Source organism: Vulpes vulpes, chromosome 15, assembly GCF_048418805.1.
Source record: "Vulpes vulpes isolate BD-2025 chromosome 15, VulVul3, whole genome shotgun sequence".
NCBI lineage: Eukaryota > Metazoa > Chordata > Mammalia > Carnivora > Canidae > Vulpes > Vulpes vulpes.
The window spans coordinates 43889364-43905251 of record NC_132794.1 but is presented as its reverse complement, the minus strand read 5'-3'; the positions used below and the strand labels follow the sequence as shown (position 1 = coordinate 43905251).

Sequence of the window (15888 nt, the reverse complement as noted above, 5' to 3'; positions counted from 1 at the left end):
GAATAGCTGGACCATAGGGTAGCTCTGTTTTAATTTTTTGAAGAATCTTCATGCTGTTTTCCACACTGGCTGCACCAATTTACGTTTCCACCAACAGTGTACAAAGGTTTTCTTTCTCCACATCTTCTCTAATACTTGCTAATTCTTAATGTCTTTGTTGTTTTTGGTAACAGCCATTCTAACTGGTGTGATGTGATCTCTCATTGTGATTTTGATTTGCATTTTCTTAACCTTAGTAATGTTGAACATTCTTTCATGTGCCTGTTGACCTCTGCATGTCTTCTTTGGAAAATGTCTACTCAAATCCAATGCCAATTTTCATATTAGATTATTTTGTTATTATTGTTGAGTTGAGGAGTTCTTCATATATTTTGGATATTCTTCCCTTGTCAGATATATGATCTATGAAAGTCTTCTCCTGTTCACTTGGTTGCCTTTTTGATAATGACTTCTTTATTATGCAGAAGCTTTTTAGCTTGATGTAATCCCATTTGTTTATTTTTGCTTTTGTTGCCCTTGCCTCTGGAGTCAGAGATCCACAAAAAATCTCTAAGATCAATGTCAAAGAGCTTACCGTCTCTGTTTTCTTTACGAATTTTATGGTGTCAGAGCTAACATTCAAGTCTTTAATCCCATTTGAGTTAATTTTTGTGTATGGTATAAGATAGTGCTCCAATTTTGTTCTTTCACATATGGCTGTACAGTTTTCCCAGCACTGTTTTCCCAACATCAAAGAAACAAGTCTTTCCCCATTGTATGTTCTTGACTTCTCTCTCTCTCTCTTTTTTTAAGATTTTATGTATTTATTCATGAGACACACACACACACACACACACACACACACACACAGAGGCAGAGACACAGGGAGAGGGAGAAGCAGGCTCCATCCAGGGAGCCCGACGGAGGACACGATCCTGGGTCTTCAGGATCACACCCTGGGCTGAAGGCGGCACTAAACCACTGGGCTTCTGGGGCTGCCCTGTTCTTGACTTCTTTGTCATAAATTGTCCATATATGTGTAGGTTTAAATCTGGGCTCTCAAGTCTATTCCAGATCTGTGTGTCTGTTGCCAATACCATACTGTTTTGATTACCATATCTTTGTAGTGCAGTTTGAAATCAGGGTACATGACACCTCCAACTTTCTTCTTTCCCAAGATTGCTGCTATTTGGGATCTTTTGTGGGTTCCGTACAAATTTTAGAATTATTTGTTCTAGTTCTGTGAAAAATGCCATTGGAAGTTTGATAGGATTGCATTAAATCTGTAGGTTGCTTTGGATAGTATGGACATTTTAACATTATTAATTCTATCAATCCATGAGGACTGAGTATCTTTCCATTTATATGTGTATTCTTCAATTTCATTCATCAGTGTCTTGTAGTTTTCAGTGTATTGGTCTTCCAGCATCTTGGTTAAATTTATTCCTAGGTATTTTATTCTTTTTAATGCAATTGTAAATGGGATTTTTTTCATACTTTTTCTTTCCAATAATTCCACATTTAAATGGAAATGCCATAGATTTCTTTTTGTTTATTTTGTATCCTGCTACTTTACTAAATTCATGTATTAGTTCCAACAGTGATTTGATTGAATCTTTTGGCATTTCTATATATAGTATGTCACCTGCAAATAGTGACAGTTTTCATTTTTTCTTACCAATTTGGATGATTCATATTTATTTTTCTTGCCTAATTGTTCTGGCTAGGACATCCAATACCATGTTGAATAAAAGTGCCAAGAGTGGGCATGTTTGTCTTGTACTTGATCTCAGAATAAAACCTTTCTACTTTTTTACCATCGAAGATGATGTTAGCTGTGGGTTTGTCATACGTGGCCTTTATATGTTTAGATAGATTCCCTCTGTACGCTTTGTTGAGTGTTTTTATCATAAATGGATGTTGATTTTTATCAAATGATTTTTCTACATCGATTGAGATGATCCTATGATTTCTATTCTTCATTTTGTTAGTGTGCTATATCACATTGATTTGCAGATGTTGAATCATTCTTAGATCTCTGAAATAAATACCATTTGACCATGTATATGATCTTTTAATGTGCTGTTGAATTTGGCTTGCTCATATTTTGTTGAGAATTTTTGTATAAATGTTCACTGGCCTGTAATTTTCCTTTTCACAGTGTGAAATTTTCCTTTTTCCTTTTCACAGTGTGAAAACCAGTCTGGTTTTTGTATGAGGGACACTGTTGGCCTCATGAAATGAGTTTGCAAATGTTTCTTTCTCTTCAATTTTTTGGACAGGTTTGAGAAGGATAAGAATTAAATCTTTGAATGTTTGGTAGAATTCACCAGTGGAGCCATTTGGTCCTAGACTCCTTTCTTTCTTTATTCCACTAGATCTGAATGAAATTCCTACAATAATGTGTTTCTGTTCCAGTTTTCCACATTGAAACCAAAGTGATTAAAAACAAGGAAACACAAGTCTCTTTGAGATGGTCTTGCTTACTTTGAAATTTCATTTCTTTCTTTTATCTCCTAATAAACTATATATACATTCAGATTAATAGATCTCATTTATTAATTGCACACTACATGCTAAGCACCAGAAATGGTCCTTTGCAGCCCGGTAGGACAAGTATTACCATTAGAGAAGATAAATAACTTTTTTAATATCATAAGACTAAGAGACAGAGGCAGATCTTTTTTATTTCAAAGTTCTCCTTTAAAAAAATATGAGCAAGGGGTAAAAAAGAGAGTGAGAGAGAGACGCAAACCAAGAATCAGACTCTTCACTAGAGAAAACAAACTAATGGTACCAAAGGGGGGGTTGTCAGGGGATGGGTTAAATCAGTGATGGGGATTTAGAATGCATTTGTAGTGATGAGCACTGGGTGTTGTATGGAAGTGTTGAATCACTATATTGTACACCTGAAATCAATATTATACTGTATGCTAATTAACTGGAATTAAAATAATTTTTAAAATTGGTACATAACATAAATACCAAAAAAGTATAGGTTTTTAGTGTACTGTTTGGACAAATATTTACGCCCCAATCAAAACATAAACTTTTTCCATCACCCCCGAATTACCCTTTAATAAATGATCTATAATTTTCATATAGTGAAAACACATTTTAAATGCACAATTTTGAAGGCCATTGTTTTTTGCCCTTTACCTGCCTTGTGCCACACCTGCTTAGTTCTTTTATGCTACACAGGGAATATGCATTTTCCTATGTTGAGATGCTCATACTACTTCTGATAACATCTACTCATTTTCTACATTTCAGTTTTAACTCATCACCTTACCTAATCCTCTCTCATACCCAAACCCCCACCAGTAAACTTTTCTCTACCACCTACTAATCGTCTCTTTTAACTTTTTATTCATTTATCATTCCCAGTGAAGTTTAGATTCTAAAATATGTCCACAATCTCTTGTTTGTATTCTTTGCTGGGCATCTAATCTCTTGACAGGTGCATAGTTAGTGTTCAAGACATATTTGTTGAATAAACAAGTTCATGATGCTAAAGGCATAGGTTAATGCCTTGTAAGTCATGTGTGAAGTTAAGATTTTATGCCAAGGCAACAAAGATCTGATGGGGGTTTTACACAAACGAATACCATGATTATCTGTATTTTAGAAAGATAACTAACAGCAGTGTAAAGACTATAAACAGTAGTGAAAATAATAGTTACAGGAAACGGAGTTGGGAAATCATTGCAGAAGTCCAAAAAAGAAAAATATAAGGATGTTGGTTAAAGGAATGAAACTAGGAAAGCTCAGAGTTCAAAAATCATTTCTGAGAAATACTCTTCAGACCTCCATGGGGGAAATAAAGAAGAATCAAGGGTACTCCATTGTCTTTGGTTGAGAGAAAATAAATAGCTATGCTGTTAATGGAGAAAAATTGTACAGGAAAACAGAATAATTGGGCAAATTTATATTTTAATTTTTTAAAAAAAATATGTATTTATTTGAGAGAGAGAAAGTGCAGAGTGAGCAAGAACTCAAGGAGGGAGAGAGGAGACAGGGAGAAGGAGAAGCAGACTCCCCACTGAGCAGGGAGCCCAATATAGGGCTGCTTCCCAGGACCCTGGGATCATGACCTGAGCTGAAGGCAGATGCTTAACCAACTGAGCCTCCCAGGTGCCCCTGGGCAAATTAATCTTAAAGCTCATAGGTATAATACAAATAGACTGGAAATGAAATGGCGATGTTGGCCAAGATAAAAGAAGAGTAGTCAGGGACTAGCGATGTAGTGGTTGTGCTGGATAGTTTCCATTTATTCCTCTAGAGACATTCTTTAACTTTTTCTGTGTTCTAGAATCGTTACCAATTTTGATTCCATGACTGAATTTTGGCTTGGTTTAGTTGAGTTTAGACAATTAGAGGCACCAGGAAAAAATTTAAAGGCAGGAAAATAGTGAGTTTGGGATTTTTACTGAATGACTCCTGCCCTTTCAGGTTACCACAGGCCAGTGGCATCCCTCTGCCAAAGGACACAGCTCTTGCCCAGTGACCCTCTTGAGGCAGCTACTGCATAGATTCCAGTAAGTTCTCCCCCCACACCCCTTTATCCTTTCAGGTCCAGGAGGAATAAGCCTGGGGTACTAACCATTCCTTGCTTGTTTCCTTCAGTAAATAGTCTTATTAAAATTTCCTAAACTACTCCATTTGAGAGTGTCATATGTTTCCTGCTGGGACCCTAACTGACATGTACAGATGGTACCTAAAGTCCTGGGAGACAAAATCACCAAAGGAAAGAAGATAGAGTTAGAAGAGTACATGTAGGAAACCAAAAATGAATTTAAATTCTTGACTCAAGACATTTGCAGAGGAATTAGTCCTAGAGACAGCAATCAGAACAGAGCCAGAGAAGGAAAGGGTTTCAAGGAGTCAACAGTTTCAGATGCGACAGGAAAGTCTACCAGAATGAGAATTAGACTAGACCCTTAGACACTTAGTATGCTATAGGTGACTTAAAAAAAAAAAAAGACTTATGCATTTATTTGAGAGAGAGAGAGAGCGCAAGTGCTGGGGGTGGGGGTAGTGGCAGAAGGAGAGAATCTCAAGTTGACCCCCCACTGAGCACAGAGCCTGATGCGGGGCTCTACCCATGAGCTCAGGACCTGAGCTAAAATCCTGAGTCTGATGCCTAGCTGACTGAGCCACCCAGGTGCTCCACAGAATGCTATAGGTGAATTTTATGAAGGGTGGTTTTGGTGTCATGGAGGGGCTAGAGGCATGGCTGCCATATGTGGAGGTGGGGATGGGAGTTGAGACAGAAAAAAAATATGAGTTTAGACTATTTATTCAGGAGTTTGGAGAAAGAGAAGAAGAGTAAGATAGGGTAATACTGTGATGGAGAAATTGTGAGGGAAGGTTTCTGAGATGTGAAGTCTACAGAGGAAAGTGAGATAAGACCTAGGAAGGAGTGGATGGACAAGTTCATGGAGGAGGAAAGATGAGAGGATGAGTTATTCATAGAAGGGACTATGCCCCTCAAATGTCAATGAAGGATGTGAAAGTTATCTGAGCTCTCTATCTTGCCCCATAACACCTGGTACACATCACTAAAACATGACTGCCACCGTTACTTTCAATGATCTGTTTACTTTTTTTTGTAGATATCTTATTTTTCACTATATCACCAGTATTTTGTATATAGGAAGTAATTTTTTTTGAAAAGTTGAAGATTTGCCAACATCTTAAGTTTAAAGGTAGCATAGTCGAGGGATGTCCTACCAGATGGTTTTATATTTTTCTGTGAAACATGAGATTTAGCCTGGTTGAAATTGAGGAACATAAAGAAAGGTAAAAAGTTTGAGGGAAAAGGCAGCAGTTTAAAACCATTGTAGTTAAGAATATTCTGATTTTTACTCAGCAAGTAAAATTTAGATACTAATTTGACTTGCCATCTCTTACCTACAATGAAGAAAATGAATTAATGGGCTGATAGGAGAATTCGGGCCATGTTTATTTTTTTGACTATGAACTTTTAATTTGATTAAGGTGAATAAGTCTCTGTGTACCTTATCAGTTTGGGTGAAATGTTACAATTGCATTCTAGACTCCACAACCAGTCCCTAGGCCAGTAACACACTCAGAAGAAAGGTCCAGCTGCTCTGAAACCTTTCCCCAATAGCCTGTGGACTTCTCCTCAGAGCACTCCTCTCCACCTGCAGCCCAGTGGGCATCACTTTATTTTTGGTCTCTATGTGGCATATACACTGTACAACAATGGAATTGATTTTCATATGTAGCCAATTCAGTCAGTCCTTGGTAGTGGTATCTTATAAAATTGTTTTCTATACTGCCAGAGGGCAGTAAGGAATTTTAACTTGGCTTCTCTCTCTCTGAATATATATATAAATGAATACATATATGTGTGTATATATGTGTATATATATATATATATATTCAGAATATGAGCACAATTTATTTTTTAACTATTCTCAAAGAGGATCTGAGGTGACTATTCTATTTTCTTTTTCCTTTTTTGTATGGGCAGAAATTAGATTTCTTTCAGGGCTTTTAAACTGCATCAAAGGAGAGGCAATATAATACAGTTGTGAAGAGCCTAGATGCTGGATCCAGCTTAAATCACACATCCATTCAGATCCTGGTTCTACCATTAAACAGCTGTATGTGCTTGGGCACATGAATTAAGTTCCTTGTACTACAGTGTCTGCCTCCAGATGAAAAACTAAGATAATATTTCTACCTCATAGATTATTATGACAATTAAAAGTTAGAATATGGAAAATATTTCAACTCATAATTGGAACATAGTTACTAAAATTATTATTAAATCCATTAACTTACTTTTTAAAAAAATATTTTATTTATTTATTCATGAGAGACAGAGAGGCAGAGACATAGGCAGAGGGAGAAGCAGGCTCCCCCTGGGGGAGCCTGATAGAGGACTTAATCCCAGGATCCCGGAATCATGACCTAGGCAGAAGGCAGGCGCTCAACCACTGAGCCACCCAGGGGCCCCAACTCTTCCTGTTTCTTTATAATAAATTGCTATTAAATGGCCTACCAAAATATCACTAGATTATTCTATGATTTAATATACCCATTTAGTAATATAGGTGACATGTAGAAGATATTTTATCTGGTAAGTGCTATGTTAAATAATTATATATGTTTTCACAGGAATATATAACAGAAGAAACTGAGGCTGAGGAAGATTATTAAGTCACCCAGCAACAAACAGTTGGTTAAGTGAGATTAGAACCAAGTAGTTTGACTCCAAACCTACATACTTAATCCTAAAACTACACTTTTCTTTCATCACACAAAATTTTTCCTCATTAGGTAAAAATATCAGTCAGGGTATGATTAGGCTTAGTTAAAACTGAAAAACAAACTAATGACATTCCTAGTAGAAACTACTAGAGAATAGTGACTACTCTTCCCAGAGCTGTTATATTTTGTTTTTCTGAGGAATGTTAGTAAATTTTGTCAGCTTTATTTAATTTAGGACTCAGATGTTTGGAGAAATATTTCTCAGCTTTCACTTTAGAACACACTCAACTCCCTGAAACCTTTGAAAATATCTATAAAACTGATCTTTTTTTTTTCTCCCGTGGATGAAGAATATCTACTGATTTAATGTATGTGAATTAATTTTTTAAAAGTAGTGATTTACAAGATGGTCATAAACACTTCCTCCAGGTGGAAATTTTCAACTCAGGAAGACACTAGATTTAGAAAATGTAAACAATTAGTTTGCTCATGCAATTAGTTTGCTCATGCAAAGAAGAGGGGAAAAAAATCCTTGATGTTCTCATTTCTCTGTATCTCTAATGTACTTACCTTTAAAAGAAATTCATTCTCTTATAAATCATATTGCATGTCACAAATAGTTTCACTTTAGTTCCATTGCATATCATGAAGAAGTAGCCATGTGCTCTTTTTCACTGTTTAAAAAGAAAGTTCTCTCTCTCTCCCACTCTCCTCCCTCCCTCTCTCTTTCTTCCTCCGCAGCCCCCCCCCCCATGTATAATACATATATTAGCATTTGTAAATAATTTTCCTGGTGTCTAGCTAACATCCTATTCTAGATAGTGACAAAAACATCCACAACAATGTTAATTATTTATAGTTTCTGATACTCAAGTTTGATTATAATTGACTTTATAATCACAAGCTTTACTCTTCTAAACATTTCCTGCTATAAGAATTTTGAAATAGAATATGTTTCACAAATTCAAAATCAGGTCTGTTCTGCTCCCTTAAGCACTGGGAATTCGGGCTATTATTTAAAAGGCTACATACAGATGAATTGGGGAGCTGGGGGTAGGGAAATCGAAATGGAGGAAAGATATGAACTTTGGGTATAGATAGACCAGGGTTTGAGTTCCTGCCCCATCACTTATTACCTATAAATTTATGCAAGAAATTATGTATTTAACCTCTTAGGCTTTCAGTTTCTTCTGGATTTATTTAATGGGTACATTCATATTTACCTCTTTCCTTGATGGGAGGGACAAATGCAAGAATGTGTCCAGTACTGTTAATAAGACATGCTACATTATTATTATATAACAACATCAGTTCTGATCTCTTGGCCAACACTACTTTCATGAATGTAATTATGGACAGCTAACCCTGATGGTGGTAGTATTTGAAGAGTTGAGAGAGGAATATATTCTTGCTGTGGGCCTTAACATTCAAAACAGTTCAGAACATGAAGGAAATGGACTTGACTCTAATTGGAAGTGGTGTGATGCAATGGTGCGAGGGAAGGTTTTTTAAATTAGAGAAGTAAGTATGAATTTCATCTATCTATTAACTAAAAGTGTGATTTAAGTCATTATTTACTTATTTATTTATATATATTAAATATTTTATTTATTTATTCATGAGAGACACAGAGAGAGAGGAAGAGACACAGGCAGAGAGAGAGAAGCAGGCTCCATGCAGGGAGCCCGATGCGGGACTCAATCCCAGATCCCAGGATCATGACCTGAGCCGAAGGCAGACGTTCAAACCGCTGAGCTACCCAGGCATCTCACTCATTATTTAACTTATAGTAAATTTAGCTTTCTCGTCTGTAAAATGTGGATAATAATATATACCTCTAGGCCTTCAGGTGAGAATTAAATGAGGGAAAGCTTCTTAACACAGTACCTGGAAAAGACATGAATCCTAACTTCTTACCTGGAGGAGCAGGAACATCTTTCCATGGGGTGGTGGTGGGGTAGGGGATAGGACGTGATGATTTCTCTGCCATGGTTTATCTGTACCTACCTGCGGCAAAGAGCAAAAGAGTAGGGTAGAGAAGCTATGGATGCTGCATTTCTTCCTTGCTTACTACATCACCAAGTAGGCATTTCCTTTTTCATTGACTGGCATTATGAATCTCATTTCAACCAGATCATATTGGTAGATTAGGGCAGAGTAGGACTGATGGTCTAATTTCTATGGTTAAGATAAACTATGGACTACTATGCTATTTCTCCAGAACTTATAGCTACTGATTCATGGCTGCTTACTTTGCTCTAAATTCTTTACCCAAAGATTAGCTAATCACCTTTGAAGCCTTTCAAATAAATTGAAAGCCTGAGCACTTCAAGCCACATGTTCAAGATTATACAGTTTATAAGTGACAGAACTAGAAGACAAACACAAATCTGTCTGAGATCTTCTCTTCCTACCCCATCCGGTCCTCTCCATTTCCTCACCTGTTCTTTGATTGTCCTCTTCATCAACTCTGGCTGGATGAGGTCCCTCGTGACTGTAAACCTTCATAGCACTTTTTCACCTTTCAAAAGGCTCATATACTTTTCTATTAGTTAACTAAAATCATTTGAGTTCTTGTATCATTTTCCCAAATCAATAATAAATTCCTTGAGAGAAGGGACACTATTACATACCATTGTATCCATCTTTTACAACACGGAAATTTAATTATCTCACAAAACAAGAAGTCTAGATGTAAAGAGTACCAGAGTGTAGCAATTTAACAATTTCATAAAGGGCTCAGACTCCTTCTGTTTCCTCTCCATCATGTTTAGTGCATTGGACTTTTCATTTTTCACCCGTCAGCTGCAAGATGGCTATCACAGATGCAGGCATTTGGTTCTTGTTCAAGGTAGGAAGAGTGGGGAAGGGCAGCACAACTGAATTCTCTTACTCATGCCTGTCCCCTATGAGACAGGGAAACTCTCCCAGGAGTTCCCTGATTAACTTCCTTTATATTCCATCCCAGTACTCAATCCCTTTGTAGGTCTTCAAGAGTAGAAACACTACTATGGCTCTACATTTCCCCCAATGCAGTGGTTTATGACTGAAGAATTTAAAGGCCCATCTCGAGCCTTAATGAGAGTTCTGTGTGATGGTTAGCAGAGAACCAGAAAGCTAAGGGCATCCATGCATATTACACAGCTGTTGAAGATCCCTTCCAAGAAGCTGCGCCCATTTTCATATACCGACTTTACAGCACCCGAGATTTAAAGTCTCAAATTGCGAGATGGTGCAGATCTTTAGGATTGCTTGCAATTAGTCAAGCCCTCCGATGTTACAGAATACCAAGGGTTTACTTTGACCTCTTTTGTGATGAACAAGGTGGATTGTGTATGTTTCCTACTGAATTATTACCCCTTACATTCTTGAGAGAGTCTTTGTTGACAGCTGACTTGTAGACCCAAGCATATGTTTAGTTATAGTTCCCTCAGGTGCCAACAATAGGTAGAATAAACTTTAAAGATGTTTCAGGTGAATAGCATTTCACCCTGTACCTTGGTACAAATTGTGAGTCAATTATTTATGAGCAGAACCCAATTTGTTTAAACCTCATTGACCTTTAATACAGTTATGACATGTGTCTTGACTTGACTCTTCCCTCTATTGATTCGGTCTGGAAAAGTAAAACAAGAGGTGAAATGGCCCCTCAGGGTAAGTTAAAATTGTAGGTTACAGCCATGTTAAATTGCTTTAGTATACTTTGTGTCCTTTAGAGTCAGAAAATGAAGCAATAAAGTAAGTTGATGTAAGTAATTCTTGTTTTTAAAAGGACCTTGAAGTGCTCTTAACAATATCATGGATTTGATAAGATCTGCTTTAGACTTCTTAATTTAAAATGAACATAAAGATGGTAAAGCCAAAAGAATGTTGAAATGCTAGTGTTGTGCTAACAGCTTTGAAACTGAATTCGTGGGAGAGGACTGATAGGAATTCTTCACTATTGTCTGCCATACCTGGGGAAAATTAAAGCAGCACTTTAATTTAACTGCTAGGAATTTCCTGGGGGGCATATCCAGGTGTACAAAATATTTAGGAGGGTTCCAAAAGTTTTTGCTCATTACTTCTGTGTTATCAAGTTCAGACAGTGTTTAAAACTCGGGCAATTTTCAAGCTTGAAATGTTCATTTTTGTGACAGGCAAACCTATTAAGTCTGAGTGCTCACAGCTTTTTTCGTCTCTCTTACCCCTCCCCATATTTGTCTGTAATTATTGTGGTATTGGTGGACTAAGTGGAGGGCTGGAGAAGACAGAAAGAAAAAACATTAATTCTCATAGAAAAGAAGAGAGAGCATCATTAGTTGGAGTAAAGAATAGACTGGGGAGTAAAAGTAGAGTAAAAGAACAAGAACCAACAGGGGAATGTGAGCTGTGTGTGGGACAGAATATTGTGATGTTTCGAGAGAGGGAGGAGAAAAAGTTGAGGTAGGGTTTATACAGAGAGACAGAAAATTGATTTCAAAATATGTTATGATGCATGATGAATGGTGTGCTTTGAGATAATTAGATATTTATTTAAATTGTTCTTTCAAGTAAGAACAAGCTGGTTTGGCTTTACGCTGGTCCCTATCATTATCCTCGAAGTTGTCATCGCTTGCATTTTAAAACCCCTTTTTTCTTGCATACCAATAATAACCATTGTATTGATGGATAACCTGTGAGGGAAGCATGTAACAAAAAGGAAGAGATTCCGAGGTGGAGTTGGGTGAGATGGAATTGGAAGGTGAACTTTGAGTAGTTTTAGAGCATGCAAATGCTGGACCAGAATCAGAGGCTTTTGAGATAGAGGGCCAATTTGGGGGAGATGTTCGTCACTCCTAGAACCTCAGATAGTGCTTAAATGTTGCCTCTTTGGTTTCGGTTTATGCTTCTATGAGTTTGATTCTAGAGATTCGTTTGTACCACTAATAACCAAGAGGCTAGTTTAAGCCTTCTAGAACTCTGGATAATATGATGTGCTGATTCAGAAATCCCACACTCAGAGCACCTGGGTGGCTCAGTGGTTGAGTGTTTGCCTTTGGCTCGGTGTGATCCTGGGATCCTGGGATCAAGTCCTACATCAGGCTCCCCGGAGGGAGCCTGCTTCTCCCTCTCTCTGTGTCTCTCATGAATAAATAAAATCTTAAAAAAAAAAAAAAGAAAGAAATGCCACACTCTGAAGATTATATACCAGCCATGTAGATCAAGAGCCTCTTGAAGATGCCTGAATTAAGGACTACGAGAAGCTGCACATGAACTGGCAACTACTCTTTTAGAACGAGGGGTGAAGTTGCAAGCTTGAACCAAGATATCACATAATTCTTTTGGTCAAGAACCTCAAACTCCATTGTTGTCATCAAAAAGAGCACAACATGTGGGAGGGAGTTGGTACCATTTCGAGTTAGTCTTTCCAGCTCCCTACTCTAAAGAATCATTCAGTGGGATCCCTGTCAGCTCTGTTGGATTAGGCCCTGTCTTCTTTCTGGGCCTGCCAACTATCTCTGTGCAAACGCATAGAGAACATTTCTTGAGTCCTGGTGATACAAATGTTCTGTACCAGATGCAATGGTGTCTACTCTCAAAGTTCATCCTCTAGTCAGTGATAAGCACAAAATCCTCTAAAAGTGGTTTCTAACAATAATTTTCAGATTGCTGCAGCTTTTTGGAGCTTTACATGTGTTATCTGAGTTGTTTTAATAATAATCCTGCAAGGCTGGCGATGTGTAAATGTCTGTTGCTCTTACTTCTATTACAAAACTAGAAAATTTGGATTCATGGAGGTTCAGAAACTTGTCTACATTATTTTGTAGACAAGTTTCATTATTTTGTACATTATGGCTAAAACTTATGAGACCTACATTTTCTGATTTCAAATCTCATGTCCTTTAAAATGGAATTGCATTGGATTGAAATGACTGAAAATTAATGGAGTTTGTAAAAGTACAATAATAATCTTGCATATAGTTAACAAGAGAGGGGTGAGGATTCTTAAAAATAGGCAATTTATTATAGGTTCTAAAGAGGGACAAGGATTTAGAAAAAAAGATATTTGTAGGAAGTAGAAAGAAATGAACACATAAATTGATGGCATATCCAAGATTCCTTTGCATGTATATTTATAATTTAGAAAGGTATATTAGAGTAATAGCTGACATTTAGTGAGTACACACTGTATACAAGATGCCTGATATATATTATCTTGTTTAATTTTCATAACATCCCTGAGATAGGATCTATTATCTGACTCTCTTTAATAGTCAAGGAAATGGATATCAAAGAGGTTTAAGCCTAACTCAGAACCATAGGTAGCAGAACTAGGACTCCGATTGCCTGGTTTCCCTGATAGCACTTTGCAGAGCCATGGGGTCCAGAGAGGGACTGCATTATGGTTAAGATAGATATTGAAGATCGTGAGGGGCTGGCTTAGCATGGAAGGCTACCCTGTGTCAATAAGGGCTTTGGGGGGTGGGGGGGGGAGGTTAGTACGATTTGTTAAGTGTCCCTAAGTCTGCTGTTATTGCTGGTTCAGACTTCTCATTCCTGACCCTGAACAAAACTTCTTAAGTTCAGTAAGTTTGAAACGAAAATAGGGACATTATTTCTTTTCACAGATCTGTGGAAGAGCATCTCAATGCAAACGTAATTCATCCCCTTTCACTATAATTTCCTTACTGTGGGAAATCCTTTTGAAGATTTCATTTTATCTCACGCTTAACTTTCATAGATTAAACTCCCACAGACACACTTCTTTTAAATACATTTCCTTTTCGGGCCCCAGATGTCTCTTCATGATTGTGAGGGACCCTGCTTAACATAGGAGGCCATCCTGTGGCAAGAAAGTTTCCAGGGAGAGTTTAGTACTATTTGGTAAGTGGCCCTCAGTGTGACTCTCACTAGATTTCCTTTTGTCATTATCAAACTCAATATGACTCAAGCTGGGCTGGTTAGGCTCCTTTAAATGCCCCTTCAATAGGTTCCCCCCACCCGCAAATGTGACTTTGTTTCTCACTGTCTCCTCTCCTCCTCCTCCTTCTTCTTCTTTTTTAAGATTTTATTTATTTATTCATGAGAGACACAGAGAGAGAGGCAGAGACATAGGCAGAGGGAGAAGCAGGCTCCCCATGGAGACCCTGATGTGGGACTCCATCCCAGGACCCCGGGATCACGCCCTGAGCCAAAGGCAGAAGCTCAACCACTGAGCTACCAAAGCACCTCACTGTCTTTCTCTAGTCCCACTAGACAGCCTCTACCCAGACTGGGATGCAAGATGATTGAATCTGTATTATTTACTTCCTAGCCCTAAGCTCCCCTTACTCAGAATCCTATTGCACACGGCCAAAAAATACTGGTCATTCCTTAGATCTTGTATTTCTGTTAATAATTACCTCCGATGACTTCCTTGTTAGATGTTAACTTTAAAAAGCAAGCAAACAAAACTCTTCCCTAGTAGCCGGTTTTACCTACAGAGTCTGTTATCTGTCTTATGTAACTCAAGCCATGTTGTATCTTTTAGCTGGCCAACCAAGACAGCATTCATTTTGTGCTAATACTATTTTTCTCCCTTGTTCAGTTGAAAAAATTCTTGACTTTTCTGAAGGTTTCAAATAAATCCTTCCTCCTGTTGTCATGTAATATTTCTGCCTTTAAAAACAAAACAAAACAAAACAAAAACCCAAAAAACCCTCAAACCAAAGACAACCCCCCCACCGCCCCCCCTTAAACCAAAACAACAATAACAACAACAACGAAAAACCAATCAAAGTCCATCATTCAGGTTTGTCCTGATTTATTATTATCCCATTTTCCAATGTGGCAAAAAAAATTCCCAGCCCAAACTTCCTAATTTCCCTTTTGTTGTTTTTATTAATAAGTATCCATTTTAAAGGATAGTTATCACCTCTATTGGATTGTAAATCTCCTTGAGGGCAGGAGACTGTGTCTAACCACTAATAGGTACCCATACATTTATTAGTGAGCAGTGCTACCTCTAGGGGGTCAATAAATACTTGTTGACTCACTGACTCTATAAATATAAACGGCAAAATAATCAGACATTCTGCTAGCACCTAATTTGCTCCCTGTAGGTAAGTTTGTCTCTTTGGTAGCATTGATTCTTTTAGGCCACCAGGGTTCCATTTAGCGAATTACAACTGCCTTGTGCTAACTGGTACCCTGGTGGCCTGAATGAGCTTAAGAGTCTCCCCAAATGAAGGACATCTCCCTGGAGAGTGACTCTGAATCTTGTTGAATACCTAACCCAACCTTTATTTTCTTCCACAGCATTTTCCCTTTGAGACAAAGATTCTTTTGCCTGTGGGCCTTTTAGCCTTTTCACAAGTCAGAAACTCTCATGTCATAAACAAATAAAAATGCACTTCATTTACCATATTCTTGCTGTTTTACATTTTTAAAGGGAAGTATTGCTGAATTACAGTGAATGCTAAGCAGGAAATTCACAATTTTCCTTGTAGTTTTTTGTTTTTTGTTTTTTGTTTTTTTGTAAGTGAGCAGCTTTCTGACAGATCCAGCCATCAACAGTGCCCTCCTACTGTTTGACTCACATTCAGAATTCATTTCTATGTGCACCACGGTACACAAATTTTGCAAAGTATTAGAGGAACATGCACAATACTCCCTCGTTGTTTCTTCCTCAGGCCTAGTCTCCCAAAGCTTTTCTGTTTTGTGCAG

General features: G+C 37.7%; 1 long non-coding RNA gene across 1 annotated transcript in view; it reads left to right on the top strand.

Annotated features, from left to right (window-relative positions):
• The window catches only part of LOC140595600 (uncharacterized), a 30203-nt gene that overhangs the window by 10709 nt on the left and 3606 nt on the right, over positions 1–15888 (top strand). The gene's annotated exons all lie outside the window — the stretch shown is intronic.